This window comes from Vanessa cardui, chromosome 19 (assembly GCF_905220365.1).
Source record: "Vanessa cardui chromosome 19, ilVanCard2.1, whole genome shotgun sequence".
Taxonomy (NCBI): domain Eukaryota; kingdom Metazoa; phylum Arthropoda; class Insecta; order Lepidoptera; family Nymphalidae; genus Vanessa; species Vanessa cardui.
The window spans coordinates 12744283-12763617 of record NC_061141.1 but is presented as its reverse complement, the minus strand read 5'-3'; the positions used below and the strand labels follow the sequence as shown (position 1 = coordinate 12763617).

The 19335-nt window shown below is 32.1% G+C and overlaps 1 protein-coding gene across 3 annotated transcripts in view; it reads left to right on the top strand.

Moving 5' to 3' along the window:
* Positions 1-8625: 8625 nt before the first annotated feature.
* Positions 8626-19335, top strand: part of LOC124537837 (GAS2-like protein 3) — a 63056-nt gene continuing 52346 nt past the window's right edge. For 2 of the 3 annotated variants that reach the window (XM_047114775.1, XM_047114771.1), the window contains exon 1: positions 8626-8830. The gene's annotated coding sequence lies outside the window, so the exon portion shown is untranslated. The remainder of the gene's footprint in view (positions 8831-19335) is intronic. The other variant, XM_047114774.1, reaches the window with a different exon arrangement.

Genomic DNA, 19335 nt, shown 5'->3' with positions numbered 1-19335 from the left:
AAAACACTATTTTAAAACAAATAAAAATGCACTAAAAATTAATAAAAATAATTGCATATTTAACATATTTTTGAGAGTCCTCCTAGTCAAAATGAAATGAAAAATATTAGACTACTTAAAAGTCGATTAACGATTATATAACGTAGTTATAGTTATTGTTATATTTGGAGCCGGTGTCAGCCACGCGCACATGCCTCAACAATCAAAAGAAAGAAGCGATACGAGCCCCTTGATTGACCCAGTACATTATCGTATAAAAGGTAATTTGTAAAAAATATATTTCTTAAAGTATTCTCGTCTTGTTTTTTGATAGATATAGTATAGGGTTGGCTGACACCGACTCCAAATATAGCAATAATTATAACTACATTATATAATCGTAAATCGACTTTTAAGTCGTCTAATATTTTTCATTTCATTTTACCTAGGAGGACTCTCAAAAATATGTTAAATATGCAATTATTTTTATTAATTTTTAGTGAATTTTAATTGTTTTAAAATAGTGTTTTGTTTGAAGTCGGTTTTTCTTTTTGTTAAAATTTTATTCATTTTTTGATTTTAAGTGAAGCTGATGTAGACTAACTATTTTTTCTTAATATGGATAGATTAAGCGTTCCGTTTATATGAGTCAGAAACTACTTCGAGGACAAATTCAAAGGAAACTTGCGAATAAAGCAAAAATAGACTTTCGAAAATGCGGCTTTAATACGTCATGCGGCATAAACTACAAGGATCCCTCGAAAGAGCTGTAATCAACCTCAGCAAAAAAACTTTGAAAAAGAGCTAATATATGTCTTACATCATATGACATCACATCACATACACAAAATTTGATTAAAGATAGTAAGAAATTCTGCCCCATATCGCACCCCAACTGTGAGCCGTATAGGAGTTCCATCACTACACAGTATAAAACAAAGTCGCTTTCTTTGTCCCTATATCTTTAAATCTACGCAACGGATTTTGATGCGGTTTTTTTTAATACATAGTGTGATTTAAGGGGAAGGTTTGTGTATATAAAACATGAACAATATAGTAAAGAAACACTGATAATTTTAGAAGTTTGTTTATGATGTCGTAAATAAACAAATTCTGTAGTATAGTTAGTATCAGTATTGCACCCGTGCGAAGCCGGGGTAGGTAGCTAGTTGATTATAATATTTGACTATGATAATTACATAAACATAACCACATTACGGAAGGTGACTCAAAGATCCAAATAACCTATAAATAAAAGATTCGACCGAGCATCGCTAACGTGCTCCTCAGAATTGTTCCGTTCCCTTCCGTTCCGTTACTTTGTCATGGATCCTATGCTCAGAACCTTATCAAATTTTCACCAAACTACCCTTGAAGTATATATTTTATAATAAAAAAAGAATCATCAAAATTGGTTAACGTGATTTTCAGTTATTCACCTATTTGTCGCGCATATACATAATGCAAATTTAAGACATTCATAAGGATACCATCATCGGAAAAAAATAAAATTAAAATGGGACCCCACGAGAAGCACTACCTTTCAAACAAAAAAAAAAAATATCAAAATCGGTCCACCCAGTGAAAAGTTATGAGGTAACAAACGTCAAACATAAAAAAAAAAAAAAAATTACAGACGAATTGATAACCTCCTTTTTGAAGTCGGTTGATAAAAATTTTAACAAAAAGAAAAACCGACTTCAAACAAAACACTATTTTAAAACAAATGAATATGCACGAAAAAGTAATAAAAATAATTGCGTATTCAACATATTTTTTAGAGTCTTCCTAAGTTAAATGAAATGAAAAATATTAGACTACTTAAAAGTCGATTAACGATTATATCATGTAGTTATAATTATTGGTATATTTGGAGCCGGTGTCAGCCACGGTGGCCTTGCCCCAACAATCAAAAGTAAGAAGCGATACGAGCCCCTTGATCCAGTATATTATTGTGTAAAAGGTAATTTGTAAAAAACATATTTGTTAAAGTACTCTCGTATCGTTTTTTGATAGATATACGTAGGGTTATGTAGGGTTTTATTGGCTGACACCGACTCCAAATATAACAAAGATATTTTAATCAGGAGTATTATTTTTAAATATTAGATACTATTTTTAAACTAACCCTAAAATTATGAATACCTTCGGCATTCTACAGTTGACCTTGAGTTATCATACTCCATAATATGTACATACAAGTAAGCGCATCCCACTTTCGCGCCGTAACTCAAGAACAACGGTTCTTGTATAAATACCGTAAATCAAACTTATAAAATATTGCACGGCTTATAAATTTTCTAATTACTTCAAAAATACAATTCCGATAGATACGTATAGCAACAAAAAAAATTTCTTATTCTCACAAAACCGAGAAATGATAAAAATAGCTCACACTAAATTGTCCTTTAGCGGAGACTTCGTAATTAGTTAAATAATAATAATTGTTTACATTTTTGTAAATGAAAAGTCAGCGATTTAGATTCATATTTAATGCCCACATGAACAACCCTCGGGTAACGAGCTCGCCTGGTTTAAATGACACGGCACGGACTCAGCATGACTTTAGTGAGATCTTGAGTGCTGTGAGCGATGTTTGCTCGTTTCGTCCCAGTGCCCTCTTTGCAAGTCAGAAAGGCAGATAAGCGACGTCGCCGGGCTGAGTTGAAAAGAAATTTCAGGCTTTACAGCGAGCGAGGGTCAAGAGTTCTTCTTCGTGTAATGACTTCCTAGCGGCAATCGTAGCTTAGTTCGTATATTGTATTTCGAAAAAAATTTGGAAGCCCCTTTTAGATTCTTGAAGAAAATTAATTTATCTGCAATTCAAAACTCTGCAAAATATCTATCTATACATCTAATAAAATTGGAGTGTCTGTTTGTATTATTAAAAAAGGCCTTTTTTACTCAATGTATATGTATGTATGTAAACACGGTACATATACCAATTTAACATTTTTTACAATTTTTGTCTGTTTGTCTGTCTTTCTGTCGTCTGTCTGTTTCGGCTAATCTCTGGAACGGCGGGACCGATTTTGACGGGACTTTCACTGGAAGATAACTCATATAATAAAAAGTAACTTTGGCTACAATATATATATTTTTTTGTTAAATTCAAACGCGTACACAAATGATAATTATGACTTGGAAAATTATTTGTTTGTCGGAGGTTAATCTCTCAAATGTTGTATTCTAAATATTTCTAATTATTTTTAGAAGTCTAATAAATTTCCCACGAGAATGCCAGGCCCAGCTATTGATATTGTATACATTGTGACTGCAATGCGGGATTCCGGAGGCTGCATCAACTATGCGCCATTTTATAAATATTGTAAGGTGAAATCATTCGTGCCGCTTTATAAATAAAGATCGATTTGGCTTGATCGTGTACAAACCTACGGTTCACATAGTCTGGAAGATGCTGATTAATACTACTTTGGAGAAGGAAGTTGAGTTGTAGGGAGTCCTCTCGCTTTTATTTTCACGATAATGTATTGTTATAGACATTTTTAAACAGTAACATTTTAAGCCTTAACTACATATACATAAGGTTGTAAAATCTGTGATCTACTGAATGTGATAATTTTATATAGTTCGATAAGTCGAAGTAAACGTGTACCTGCTTTAAAATTGAAGAAACAATTTCACTATGTTTATCGTGTAATATATTATTCATCTTAGGTAATCTCTGATAGTCTGTAACGCTGGTCACAGGAATTGAAAAAGAAATAGTTTTTTGAGAGAAATGGATGGAATACTTTATAATTGTATCGACCATATGATGTAGTAATTACATGCACACGTACAAAACATTCTATTTGGTATAAATTATCAACGGATAAATATTATGATATAGGTACTTATCATATATTTAAACATTTTAAATATATATACCATACATACATAGATTTAAAAAAATGTTCTTAAAGTATACATTTTTCTTTTTTTACAATTCTCACAACAACCATTAGTTTAGGCAATTTTAATAGATATATTTTTAGTTCCTGTTATGTAATCGTATTCACGACTAAAAGAGAAAAAGTGGGACGTAATCGCGTAAAAGCATCCAGGTAAGTTAAGGGCGTGTCACTCTGGTCACGAACTTCCGCATGCAGCGAGCCGCCAGCCGTCAGCCGACCACACCTGTTGCCTGCCGTCCGCCGCACATCTACACACATCATACGAGCAATTAGCTTTATTAGTATGCACCTCGTGAATCATGGCGCGATATAAACTGTCCTTGCAGAGGCTATTTCACTAAAATGGAAAATGTAATAACAGTCATTTGTAATCGTCATCATTAATGGCGAGTGACACGGGATTATTATGGGTTATTGTAATTAATAGGTTACAGAGAATTAATTTACCTTGTTATTGAATTCAATGACTTTAAAAGAAAACATTAATTTTAATTATTCATGTTTAACAATATTTTACTTCAATTAGGTTACATGCTTTCGTACATACCCACTGTAGAGTTACATATGGTATAGGTAATATTGTACTCCGTCGCCAATCCGTAGCAGTCTGCGGTACTACGTATATAGGTACCTATTTGTGAAAGGTGAGTGAGCCGGTGCATTGACAGGAATGGGTCATAATGTACAGCAGCGAATCAGGTGTTAAGAAGGGTGTGACCCCTCAAAGATTTTAGCATAAAATATTTTTTCTAAATTTATTTTCGTATGTAAATATTTCTACATTTTGTTTTTCACTCAAAATCGTCCGACTTCAATAATACGTGTTTAAATAAAATTACTTTTTTTAGTGATCACTTTGAAGTCGGTGTTTAATTTTTAAAAAAATATATTTTATTAGACTCTTTTTAGTGTTATTTTCTCAAAATAGAAATTAAAAGTCCTTATGTAACAAATGGTTGTTTGTTGATTTTTTCAAAAAGCGCTGAACCTATTTCGATAAAACTTATATGAGACCACTTCTGGAGCATGATATACCAAATAATAACATAACAAAAGAAATGTTTAGTGAACCTTTACTTCTCTACATAAAAGCTACGTGTGGTTATGTTTATGTAATTATCATAGTCGAATATTATAATCAACTAGCTACCCACCCCGGCTTCGCACGGATGCAATAGTGATACTAAATATACTACAGAATTTTTTTATATACGACATCACATCGCAAACTTCTAAAATTATCAGTGTTTCTTTACTATATTGTTCATGTTTTATATACACAAACCTTCCCCTTGAATCACACTATCTTTTAAAAAAAACCGCATCAAAATCCGTTGCATAGATTTAAAGATATAGGGACAGAGAAAGCGACTTTGTTTTATACTATGTAGTGATGGAACTCCTATACGGCTCGCAGTTAGGGTGCGATATGGGGCAGAATTTCTTACTATCTTTAATCAAATTTTGTGTATGTGATGTGATGTCATATGATGTACGAAATATAGTTGGTCTTTTTCAAAGTTTTTTTGCTGAGTTCGATTACAGCTCTTTCGAGGGATCCTTGTAGTTTACGCCGCGTGACGTATTAAATCCACATTTTCGAAAGTCTATTTTTGCTTTATTCGCAAATTTCCTTTGAAATTGTCCTCGAAGTAGTTTCTGACTCATATAAACGGAACGTTTAATCTATCCATATTAAAAAAAAATAGTTAGTCAACATCAGCTTCACTTAAAATCAAAAAATAAATAAAATTTTAACAAAAAGAAAAACCGACTTCGAACAAAACACTATTTTAAAACAAATGAATATGCACGAAAAAGTAATAAAAATAATTGCGTATTCAACATATTTTTTAGAGTCTTCCTAAGTTAAATGAAATGAAAAATATTAGACTACTTAAAAGTCGATTAACGATTATATCATGTAGTTATAATTATTGTTATATTTGGAGTCGGTGTCAGCCAATAAAACCCTACAGTATATCTATCAAAAAACAATACGAGAATACTTTAACAAATATGTTTTTTACAAATTACCTTTTACACAATAATATACTGGATCAATCAAGGGGCTCGTATCGCTTCTTTCTTTTGATTGTTGGGGCAAGGGCACCGTGGCTGACACCGGCTCCAAATATACCAATAACTATAACTACATTATATAATCGTTAATCGACTTTTAAGTAGTCTAATATTTTTCATTTCATTTAACTTAGGAAGACTCTAAAAAATATGTTGAATACGCAATTATTTTTATTACTTTTTCGTGCATATTCATTTGTTTTAAAATAGTGTTTTGTTTGAAGTCGGTTTTTCTTTTTTGTTAAAATTTTTATTTATTATGTTGTTTAGTATGGTTATAACATATCTGTTTATTAGAATATCATTGTATATATCATTATTTGATGCCTGACCTAATAATGATGTTTTAATAGCAATTGTTGACATGACGTGTGCGTTGCGAACCAGAGGACGTCCGTCGATACACTTGCTCTGCGTGAGTACAATTTGCGCTGATATACCTACTTTCTTTTTCTGTAGCGGGATGTTATTACTGCGTGGCGATAGAGCAAGCACTAAGTGGACGATTTTAGTAGTAGTAGTAGCTACTGCTATTCCGGACCAACAGTAGCCAGTACAGTCTAGTGTAGGTCCGTTAATTTTTTTATGGGACACCGACATATGTTGTTATCTGACATTTAAAGAGTTATTAATACGTGTTTCAATTGCTACTAAATTGTAATAATGGTGTAACAATTAAAACTGAAGTAATATGTCTACCAGTCTCGTTACGAAATACAACGAATTATCACACTAAGTGGCGAAAGTTGATTAACAAAAGGATTAAACAATATACGCTCACACATTCAGTTAATTATTATGTGAAGATTCGTTATTCAATGTTACGTCGCGGGGCGAGGGACGAGGGGCGGGAGGCGAGGGATGTTGTGTTGTCCCACAGTCATTTGACCGATGAAAAACAGCGAGGTTTTGTTTTAGCTTCCGCTCCCACGAGTCTGAATCTTCGACACTAGTTTGAACACAAAATGACGATGTTTCGTTAATTTATAATCACTCTTGTGAATATGAATCTTATTTCTGCAAACATGAAGGTTGGATACTAAACACATTTTTGCTAAACGTTAACTCGCCGCCCAGACGTTACACATCTGTCGGGCGACAGAATATTATATTTCTTAATTCGTACCTATACAATCTGCAAAGCGCAATATTAGCAAAATATTGAAATATTCTTTACCCTAATAAGATTTGTATTAATCGTTACCACTGAAACTAGGAATCTCGCCATTGATTTATGATACATTTTTGGTTTAAATTTTGATTATTTTTGATGATGTGAGCAATGAAATATCACTGATACAAAAAATAATATTTGTGCTAAATGCCATAGAGCCAAAATGCGTACTACTAGCGTTAATCTATTTAAAAAAGCAAAATTAAAACTGTTTGCAAACAATAGTAAACTAATCAATGTATCGTAGTTACTTTGAAAATTTCAATGGAACCAACATTTATCTTCGCTGACAGGGAGACACGGCTCCGCAACGCGCGCCGTAAGAACTATAAACTGATATTGATAATAATCGATTAGTATTATAACTTTAGTTATGATCATTGTAGCATTATATATGATTACGTATTTTAAGCCGTTTCCATTACAAAATAGAGTTGCCTGATCAATTTATGGTATTAGAGCTCGAGACTCCTTACTGGATATTATTTTAAAGTTTGTTTGTTTACATTTGTTTCAAAATATGTTTACAATTAGACATATTAAAAAAAGAACAATTTACAAAATAGTGGTTGATAATGGTAACTACTAATATTCGAATTATATTAATCGATTTTTCTCAGTAGAATGTATTTCACACTACGATGATACCGTAATATATGTACATGCTATACCGTAGCATGATAATCTAAACATTTATGAGTCTACTTAGATAAAGATTATTTTACATTGAATATTATATGAATACAGTATTCTTCAAAATGCTATAATTCATTCATTAATATATTAAATTTTTCATATTTAAGTTTAATCAAATGGATGAATAAATAAATATGGGAAAATAATTAAATTCATAATCATATTCTTCATAAGCAAAGTTAATGATATTTTGGTGTGAAATATAATTTTGTATTAAATTACGCTAAACTAAGATCTTCAGATATTTAAAATGGTCACTGATACTACATTCTTATGAAAACTGCTTAAAAAAGGTTGAAAATAATTTTTAAGTCCTGTTTTGATCCTCTTAAAAGTATCACGGAGAGTTTTCGCAAAAAAGTTTCGGATTGAAAGTTGCAACTGATTTAGATTCAGCACTTTACTTGCAACGCGTATTAAAATAAACGGTGTGTGAACGGTATTCAATAATTATGTCATTTAATGAAATTATATACGCCGAGTTTTCTCTTCACACGAACATCCTTGGTGAGATGAAGCTATAGGTAGCTTTTTCTTTAATGGTATTTTTGGATTCACGTATAAAGCCAGCTCTACTTTGGTGGAAATAAACTCACGTATAATTAACAAACAAATTACCTAAATTATTTTTAGAATATCATTTAAATTTTGTTACGGTTATTTTCTCTAGAATTGTAAGTTCAAAAGGCTATTTTTTTAAGTGTATTAGCACCCGTAAGTAGCTAGTAAGTTATTACTCAAGCCTATAGTGCTGGCCGCGCGGTCTGGCAGCCGCTGTCAATTGTCATATTGCACGCGGACGTCGCGCGGTGTGGACGTACATTAAACATTTAATTGCGCTTCGTGTAATTGCCGTAACTATCGTAATAATTCACGCGGATTTTTTTAAGTTTAGATTAATTAGTGAGTGAGAGTTCTGTGACGTTTAAGCACCGTAGTGGAACTGCAGTTATGAGTGTAGACGATAACTGATTTGTTTTTGGTAAGTTCAAGTTGTTTTGATTTAACGAAGGTAATTTCTGAATTTTTGCTCAAGAATTACTTAGACGTATTGTGATTTATTATATATAAAACTTTTTATTTAGTTTATAAGTATCAAAATTCTATAACACAGAAAATGTGTTATAAGTTTTATTATTATTTAGAATAATTAATAAAATAATTTCAATTTGTTACTCATTATTAAAACAAGTTACTGCTAGACAATACATAAAGGTATTTAGTATTTAAATAAATAACATTATTGAGAATTGTTTAAAGCATTTTCAATATGGCTGTTAAATTTCTTAGAAAAGAAACAATAATATTGTAATGATCAAAGAAAAAGATTAAATTTTTCTTATTCTTTTACAATCCTCGATAAGATTGTGTTTTAACTGTTATATTGCTCAGGTAGACAGGTCTATTTGTCTCAAAATTATCGACTGTTCATATTTATGTTTTGTGTAGGGTTTTATTTTTCGAAGAATAAATACCTTGGAAAAAAAAAACGGAAAATAAAGATAACACGACTATACATAAATAATAGTAATTTATGTTGTTAATAAAAAAATACAAATACCGTCGCAATTATTTAAATATAAATACACAACAGTTGAGATTAATCATGTAATGATATTGTTAAATTGGAAATTTGTTAGACTATTATAATTTCTTAGAAATCTTTATTATAATACCTTTCTATTAACCAATGGATACAAGGAATACTCAGATTAAACAACAGTTATAAACAATTAATTCATGACATTGACGTAATTACAAATTTCCGACAGATTTAAATCAATTTTCGGAAGGTTTTATGGTATTACTGTGAACATCCAAGTAATTGAATATTAATTAGCGTTTGTTTTCAATCTTCTTATTAAGCATAGCTTGTTAAAAGCATGACATCGTAATGTGGCGAATCGCAAGGAACTAATAAGCGTTGGCAACTAATACAAAAAACCTAAATTACCTTGAATTGGATGTAAAAGATATGTTTAGCATTTTTTTTAGTTTAAATTTAACTATAAATATTTATTATATCTATAGTTCAAAATAAAAATATAGAAACATTTACCTACCCAGGTTTTTTTAATTTGATAGATTTTTATCTAACCTTAGTGTGCTTACTAAGCAGTCTATTGACTGAGTTATATTGTTTTTAAATCAATTGTTTCATTATATTTTTCTTGACTACGTGGAAGCTATTAACAGTTATTACAGAGAAGTATTCAGTAATTCTAGTATTCAAAATATGGTATTATATTAATTGACTTAGGTACAAGAGGTTCACCTGATTGAAATAAAACTTTTCAATCAAGAACTCCGGACCTCCCTCACTATGGCACTAGTTCTTATTCCATTAAACTAAAGATATTAATGTGCCTACCAAGATTGAGTTTTCCGATAGTGCGCCATACTCTCGTACGAGAGACCTCGTGGTTTTTGCTAGTGCGCCCGAATGCCATCTCCTTATATGTCTGCGAGCCTGATACTTAGTGAAAAAACTTTGCAAGTCTTTACAGTGTCGAACCCGGAACCTTTATGTACATTTCAAATCTAGTGCCTTTTAAACCAAAGTGATAATGATGAAGCCGACAAACTTACACCGTCATATTAAAATTATGCACGTAATTAAGAAATCGTACGTGAATATATGTTATGTTTATTGTGAAATTAAATAGATTTAAAAAATATATTTACTAAATAGATATAGACGATTTTACCCAGAACTATGTTATCATACCGTGTGTGTGTTATACACCGTACATATCGTATGTGTTCAAGTCTAGTTTTAATTTTATTTATTTTTTCACTGCACAGTCAAGCTCTATTGATTTATTAAGCTCATTATGATTTTGCAGGTCACGCGCTCGTACAATATTAAATTTATTTACAATTCTCAATGAAATTCATATCGGCAAAGCTCATTAACAATCTAACATACAACTTTTTATTCTTTATTATAACATAACGTATTTTTTTTACTATGGGATTGTATTAACAACCAACAAGAGAAAGCTTACACGAGGCTTATTATTTCATCGGGCAATCTTTAAAATTTGCATTTAATAACAATTAGGTATTGAAGTTATATCTTAAGATTTTGGTAGCTATTATAGATTTCGCCAAAAGATTTATTAGAAGCGATAACTTACTGTGCCGTATCTATACTAATGTTTTAAATTCGAAAGTTATTTGTCCGCCGCTCTGCCCGCCTGTCGGTTCGTCTGTGTATCCAACTGTTGTTCCTTCACAACCAAAACACTGAACCGAATTTCATAAAATTTGGACTGAAGCATGCTTGAATTTCAATGAAAGACATAAGCCTATATGCGAGCGAGACCGCAAACGACAACTATTTTGTTTTAATACTAAAAGTGCACATAAGAGCCGCGACGGAACATTGGCTGCAATACGAAGATTTTTACTAAAACTTACTTACTTGACTCAGGTAAAAAACCGGGAAATTGAATTTTAGTATTTCTTATTGATTCCTGATTCTACAGCGTTTTGATCAATATTCATCTGGTATTAAGTATAAATTAGCATAGGTTTTTTCTATGAAAATAAAATAAGGACGAAGCCGTGTGTGTGACTGCATTATACACATACATGCTGACCTCATATATATGTCAATACATGAATTATTACCCTTTACACGGTCGTGTTTTCATGACAATGACTTAACCGTTACCGATCGGAAGCTTAGAATAAATTAAGATGAGACGCGACCTACGCCAACATCCAATGCGTAGTTGGTGCTTAGTACGTCTCGTAAAATGTAAACCAATGCTATAATAAGACCACTTGTCGTGATGCGACCGAGGGCCCAGCGGGAGACAAGCGGCGGAACTTATAGAAACTGAGATATCTCGTGTATTTGATTAAACCCCTTTCGTTATGTTCTTGTCACGCCGACGCTTATTATTAGAACAGAAAATATAAAACAAAGTCAAGGTAATGTTATAATATAGGTATGTCAAAATATTTGGTTTAATATTGGGCTATTCAATTGCTGCTTGATACCTAAGCTACATATATTACCAAAGGTTTATGAATTAACGACGGCTGTTATTATGTTTGTATATTGTAATGTATGTTTCAACAAATTCTAAAATTCTTGTCCTTCAGCACGAAGTTTGCACCGGAAGCAGTAACGCTTACTGCACATAATTGAGGATTAAGTTGATGACGAGTGTACATTGAAAACAAGTCAACAGTTTTCATTATATGGTGCAGACTCTTCATTTTATTTTTGTTGATCTTACGATGGGTTTTGTATGGGCTTACGAAATACGCTCGCCGAGTATCAAAAACTTTTGTAATACGAAATGAAGAGAAACTTCATCGAAATCTGTTCTATCTTCCAGACTTTCGCTTTTATTGATATGAATGCTTAAAAAAGTAAACAAACAAAATTTATACAACCGAATTTATTTCTTTTTATGTGAATTTTATTAAAATGCTTATTTTGTAGACGAGTGGGTATGTTAATACAAACTAGTAACAAATTGTTGAGGCAATCTGCTGAATCTGCATACCTGGATATGTTAAAACGCATTACTTATTATTCTTAATTTCCTTCTTAAATTTTAAACCTAGTGTGAAATTAATGCTCAGAGAAGACAAAACAGCGTCAGTCGGCGCGGTACGTCCGTGGTTTGTAATAACATCATAATCGTTATCGGACATGACATGTATTCTGTATAATAGCGAGTCGGTCGGTTCATTCATCGTGTCACTGTGACCTTGCACCGTGGGAATCATATTCTTTATTAGCAATAGTTTTGTAATATTCGTAGTGTATTCGCAGTACTATTTATGTAGATTAACAATGGTATTTGAGTTAGTATATATTTGTTTTATGAATAGGTGTGTGTGAGCCGAGATGGCCCATTGGTTAGAACACCTATCATCATTACCGATGATTGCGGGTTCAAACCCCCAAGTAAGCGCCATTGAATTTTCATGTGCTTAATTTGTGTTTATAATTCATCTCGTGCTCAGTGGTGACGATAACATCGTAAGGTAACCTGCATGCGTCTAATTTCAACTGTGCCACGTGTGAATCCACCAATCCGCATTGGAGTACCGTGGTGTCTGCTCTGAGCTCTGAGCTCTGAGCTTCCTCAAAGGGTCTTTGCCCGGCAGTGGGAAATTTACAGGATGTACGTGTTAGTAGTTAAAATACTTAATACCTCAGTTGTGCCACGTCGGTACATCGTTTACAGTATGTTTCAAAACGTTACTACTGGTGCGGGTTTTTGTAAACAGCTGTTCAAAGGGTAAAGGCATACCTAAATTTGTTTAACGTTTGGTTAAAGGTTCAGATATTATCTATTCGAAATATAAATCTCATTCATTAATTATTAAAATGTCCTTAAAGTGATCTAATTATATCCTGTGACATTGCTGTCGCGTAATAACGGAAAGCTTGGTAACCTGTAGCAGATTACCTCTGGTTCAGATCCGTCATCCGAACTAAGTTGAGTGCTACAACAGGTAGGTACGTATACCTACGTATCAAATTAATTCTCCGCACCGCTCGCACCGGAAATTATTATTGACTGCTTTCCGCGCCACCTGTCATTGACGTTTGGGTCGTGTTCACAAAAAATACACGTATTGTACCAACATACAACGTGTTGCGTAATGGACATATTCAATGCTTATTTTAAATAATAGTATACTAATAGTCGCCCGTGCATTCGCTGATTGTTGTGTCCGGCATATAGCCTATGTCCTTCCTTGGAGCTCAAGGTTTCTTTACACTAAATTTCATTAAATTTGGTTCATTACTTTGGTTATGAAAGAGCGACAGATAGACAGGGTAACTTTCATAATTATAATATTACTACAGATGTTGATTAGGTGGTATCGATATAAAAATCTATCAATGATTTAATAACGATATTATGACTTAAGACTGTTAAACGATTTCTTTAAGCGTTTATTCTAAACTCCCACTGATTCTAACGTTTTAGGTCAACCGTTTCTAGTACGTGTGCTTCTATCAACATTTATCGCAGGAATAGCTGTGCAATCAACGAAAACATATTCAATAAGAGCACATTAAACATTGACAACATGATTACCGGTCCCGAAACAACGCTATACAATGCATCTATAAAATGTATTTTTCGTCTATTGCGACGGTAAGAGGATTAAAAATATAAATAACATTTGACATCGCATCGACGCGATATCTCTGTTCGAGAGCTTGAATTATATATCGAAATAATTATTATTAGCGAAAAAATGGCGTTTGAATTTCACCGAAGCTTTTATCGGTTGGAATTTATTGTATAGTTTGTTTAACTTTATTCCTTCGATTGGAATATGCTATATATATGTGCTTATAAATATGTAAGTAACTGCGCCGCCAGGTTTCAAGCGATTTAATTGATACTGCGGCGTTCCTGTTGGCAATAGGCTATTTGACAATGCAAAAAAAATGTGGATTATTGTAATCAGTGTAAATGAGTTTAGAAATGGTTATTTACTAACGAAAGTTGAAAATAATACTTAATTTATTAAAAAATCCATAAATAAAAGTGCATTTTTTCAAACGTTTGTCACGTGACACAAAACGCTTCTGATTGGCTGGGCTTATGATGAAGTCACTTTCTTGTAAACTTTGCTTTTCTACTATATGTACCACAGATTAAAATACAGGAAAGTGTCGTCACCGACCCACTTGCGGTGCCATATTGTTCAAGTAGCGTTTTTGCGCGCTATTTGATATGGAATTTTTTATATTATATTTTTCGGCAAATATGAACTAGAAATAAAAAATACAACTTTTACTAGGTTCCTTAACTTTTACTAAATAATATAAAATGGATTTTAATTACCAGTCAAATAGCCTATTATATGGCGTATGAAGTACATTTTGTTTCTACTAAAAAAGATCCCCTTTATTAGTATAGAGCATATATTATATACTACTAAGGTTAATAGTACTCAATTAAAAGCGGAAAGCTTAAGATTAATTTTAGTATACAGATGATTTATCGTCACCGGCGCGCTTGTTACGGCCACCGTGTATTTTCCTAGCATTTCTCAGAACACACAACTGAAAAAAACTTGTGCGTTGCGTCGTCCCACATCGGCACATTTGGGTCACTTCACTGCTCTTCCGTCCGTCACGATGTTTCTTAAAAACTCGTATTTGCTGATATGAATGGGAATGCTCTAGCAGATTAAGATTAATGGAACCTTTAACTTATAACTTCATGTCGTCTGCGTGTACAGTTATAGTGATAAATTAAAGTTTTCCAATATTTCCAAATAACATTAATTAGACACATAGAAAGCCTATAGATAGCTATATTTGAGGCAATTGAATCTCATTAGCTTCGTTTGCCTGCGTTCGTTGCGTTTGTTATACTTTACCTACGCTAAGAAATTGTTATGGAAGATCAGTCTACAATAAGCCACACCATCTACTGCTATAAAGCATAACGCTTTTTATGTAAGCATAATTTTTAGACAATCACTTCCACAAAAAGTTTTATTTATCTGTATGTAACGTCAAAGTCAAGATATGAACAAAATTATATACTCATTTAGTAGCACTTAGTTAATGATGGCGCTAAAATTTCAACTTTCCGTCCATACTTATCAAAGATACAAATTATTCGTTGTATATTCGAGGTCTCATAAACTTATGCTAAAAATTAAAAAAAAAAAAATCGTTAAATTGCGACGCAGTACTTCGAGTTATAGTCCTTCAATCTGGTTTATAAGAGAATTTCGCACATATACACCTACTATGTAGAGCAGGACGTTGGATAGTGGGTTCAATGTCTGAAGCAATAAGCATCGTAATGCTAGACCAGGCCCTGGCCTGACAGATATGCAGATACAGTTTATACAGTTTTTGCTTTCTTTACTTCGCAGCTCACGGCTTGAATATTTCAAAGTTACCAGTCGTGTGCTTTTGTTTTAATGAACTCCTACGGGCGTTCAGGTCGCCGCCCATTCAAGTGATGTGTTTAACTTTTTAAATACAGGAATTATAGCCCTGTATATAAAATGAAAACATTTTAAGTTAAGAAAAAAGTAACAGTCCAAAATAAACACTCCTGAACAAACGACTCTTTTCGACATTTTTTTTATAGCTGGCACACGGTACTCGCTTCATAGTTCAAGTTAGTTCATGTCTTCTAGGTAGCCGTTTATATCGGTTAAAAAACTAAACACTTTTTCATTATTATTAATTCGTTACATTAGTACGTAGCGATCCGCCTCGATTTGGCTCGGTGTAACATAATATATTAATTAAATAAAATGAAAACTGTTTTGTGAAACAAAGTTCTATGCATCGACGTCCTTATATGGATATTGTTAACTGTTAATTTCAAAATTTAATTACCAGTTTATACGCCAGAATCCATGTAATTTTAAAACTGTATATATATATATATATATATATATATATATATATATATATATTTTAAGTCTTCTGGTAGCTTCAATTAATTGTAAAATGACGATTCAAAAATGCTTGTAAAAGCCTACTTGAATAAAGTTTATTTTAATTTTGATTTTTTTTTTTAAAGATTTTATTCCAATGCTATAATGTAAAACACAATTTATATTAAAAATATCAAAAATCAATCTATATTACATGTCTCAGGTAAAGTAGATTTATCTTAATAAGAAATAATATAAATAATAGAAAATTGACTTCGCAGTAGTTAATTTATTTCTAATGTTATAGGCAAATATATTTTTGGGTGTAGCAACAGTATAACAGAATACGTACATTTGTCTAGGATTTTATTTTATTATATAATCTACGGTTTAGCCGACGCTAGCTCTGCAAGCGTACGAAAATGTTGTGCCTAAAAGTCTCCCTCGTTTGGTCTTTGTATTAATGAAAACCATAGAAGAATCCGTTAAATGGTTTCGAGTAAGAAAGAAACAAAGGCTTATAATATTTATAGTACATGAGTAGCACACCGTTCCGCTGAACTTACTTTCTGTCTTTTGACTTCCGATTAGATATATTGAAAAGAGCTAGAAATTGTGTAAAAAATTATTTTTGTTTACATACAAATTTGGTTACACAGGCTATCGCTGCCTCTTCACTGATCGTTCAAAACAAAACTTTCTTGTCCAATCTCTTGAGATAAAATTTAATGTTCCATTTCATCTTATCTATAACCGACAAAGTAGTTTTTAATATTTATACTGGGACGGTTTCTTGAATTCTTTGTTATTTCAAATGTATTTATCTCGATTGGTTAAGTTATTTGACCTTTCGGTACAACACAAGAAAAAGTTACACATGTTGTTATACAAGATACGCAATATCCATCTTTAAAATTATATTTTGTATGTCAAATGACCTTTTTCGTTTCGTTTAATTGTAACAGCACAAATTAATCAAGTTATTAGGTATACCTAATAACTTGATTAATTTGTGCAAATTTTGTGAAATATTAATAACAACAATTGGCATCTTTATAAGTTTTCGTTTTTATGTACTGTACTAGTAGTTTATGTATATATATAATATAGTTGTTACTTAGTTCTGCTAACAATAATTCGAAACAAGATAAATATAATAAAATATTTTCATTGGGTTAATAGGTTCTGAAGCCCGCATTCAAATCTCTCTAACCACAAAACAACATCCGTGTAATCCATACTGTTTGCGTGTTCTCGTTTTACCGTAGTTTATTACGCGTGCCGACTGCCGACTGCCGGTACCGCGCCGCGGCGGTCGCTCGTGATCCCCTTGCTCGTAAAATCCTCCTTGGAATCTAGACTATTGAGTACTGTCACAGGGTAATGACTGCACGACCGTCTTACGGCGTATGGTCTCCTAGTAACATGACTCGACGGAACATACTACATCAAATGTTATTTTATTTGCGAATACTTTTTTTTTCTATTCATATCTTGGAATGATAGAATAATTAATGTGAATCAGAGTCATAAGAATGAGAATTTACGTTTATAGTATAAACTCGTAGTGAAAATGAAACTTAAGACTTGAATTACTTAATATGGGTCATGTAACGCGTCCGTAGTCCATCAAAGAGTTCTGTTCAATTTTCGCAACATATCCCCGTCCAGAGCCACCCACGGCCGCCCACCGTGCTTCAGTTCCTCTATTGTCTCCAATTACAAAGAAAAATCACACAAAGCCTCATCCTAACCTAACCTTTATTATAGTCGATTAAGGTTTATGTTCCCTCATTCACGTCACGAATGTTAAGAGTCATACATTTGGCGTGCAATAAATTCAAATAGCGTATCCGATTTGTTTATCGTTTAATTTCGAAATGAATTAAATAGTTAGCTATTTTCATGTAATGCGATACTATTGGGTAAGCTTAATGATTACTGACACATGCCAATATTAAGAAATCCTTGTCATCTTATCATTGTTCCGTACTAATAGAAAACTGTTTTGTTTTGTTTTTTGTTTGTTAATATTTTGGAAAAGGTAACCAAACGAGCTACAGACATTTTGATTTTTTTTAAATATTGTAACAACAATTAAATATTGCAAATTTTACAACTAAATATAAACCAGAAAATATTGATAAATACATAATCAGGTTAAGTCAAACGGTTTAACGTATAATATTAAAATATATTTTTGTGTATCTTGTTGCCCTTATTTATTAATCTCGAAAAAAAAGCAGGTTATAATTAATAAATAAAGTCTTAATGAGTATTTCTCATTATTTAAATATACGATTGTGTGGATTGAAAACAATATTGCTTTATTTGCTTACTTTCATTTGCTTCGCTTTGATTACATAGATCACGTTTCATGACACAGTTTCATCAACAATACTCAGTTTTCGATTTATAAAAAGAATATATTTTATATCCTAGTCTTTGTGTAGGTCATTTGTTTTTCATGGAGCCTATTTCTACGAGAATTTATTTATTTATTAAATATAATTTTTTTTATATAGATGACGATGTAAAAAAAACCCCACTGGATTTATTCGTATATCGGCATTCAAATTCAACACTAAAAGCTATACAATAATAATAAAATAAATATAAAGGAAACAAACGGCAGGTACATAGCAAATCTTAAAATTAGTTGTTTGTGTTTTTTCCATAAAACAGCGATAAGTGAATTGTCGCTCTGACTACTCATTGACCGGCTTAGAACAACATCGAAAGTACATATAGCATTATACAGGTGTTTTCACGTATTGTATTAATTTTTGCAAAATATACATCGACCTTTTTTTAATGTTTTTTTACATTTAATGCCCGTTTTAAATTGTATGGTAGACCGTTCAATAATTTTGTTATAAGGTATTCTAAGGTCTGCACTTGGGGGACAATAAGTTTCGAGTTTGTTACATTTCGTGTTTTCATTGGGATATCATATCAGTCAATGTTTGTACGCCTTGTTTAGAGTAGTTCTGTATTAGCAATGTATGTTTAATTTTATCATGTATTGGCATGATTCCACAATAAGAGAATAGTTGATGACAAGTACTTTTGCACTTACTTTTC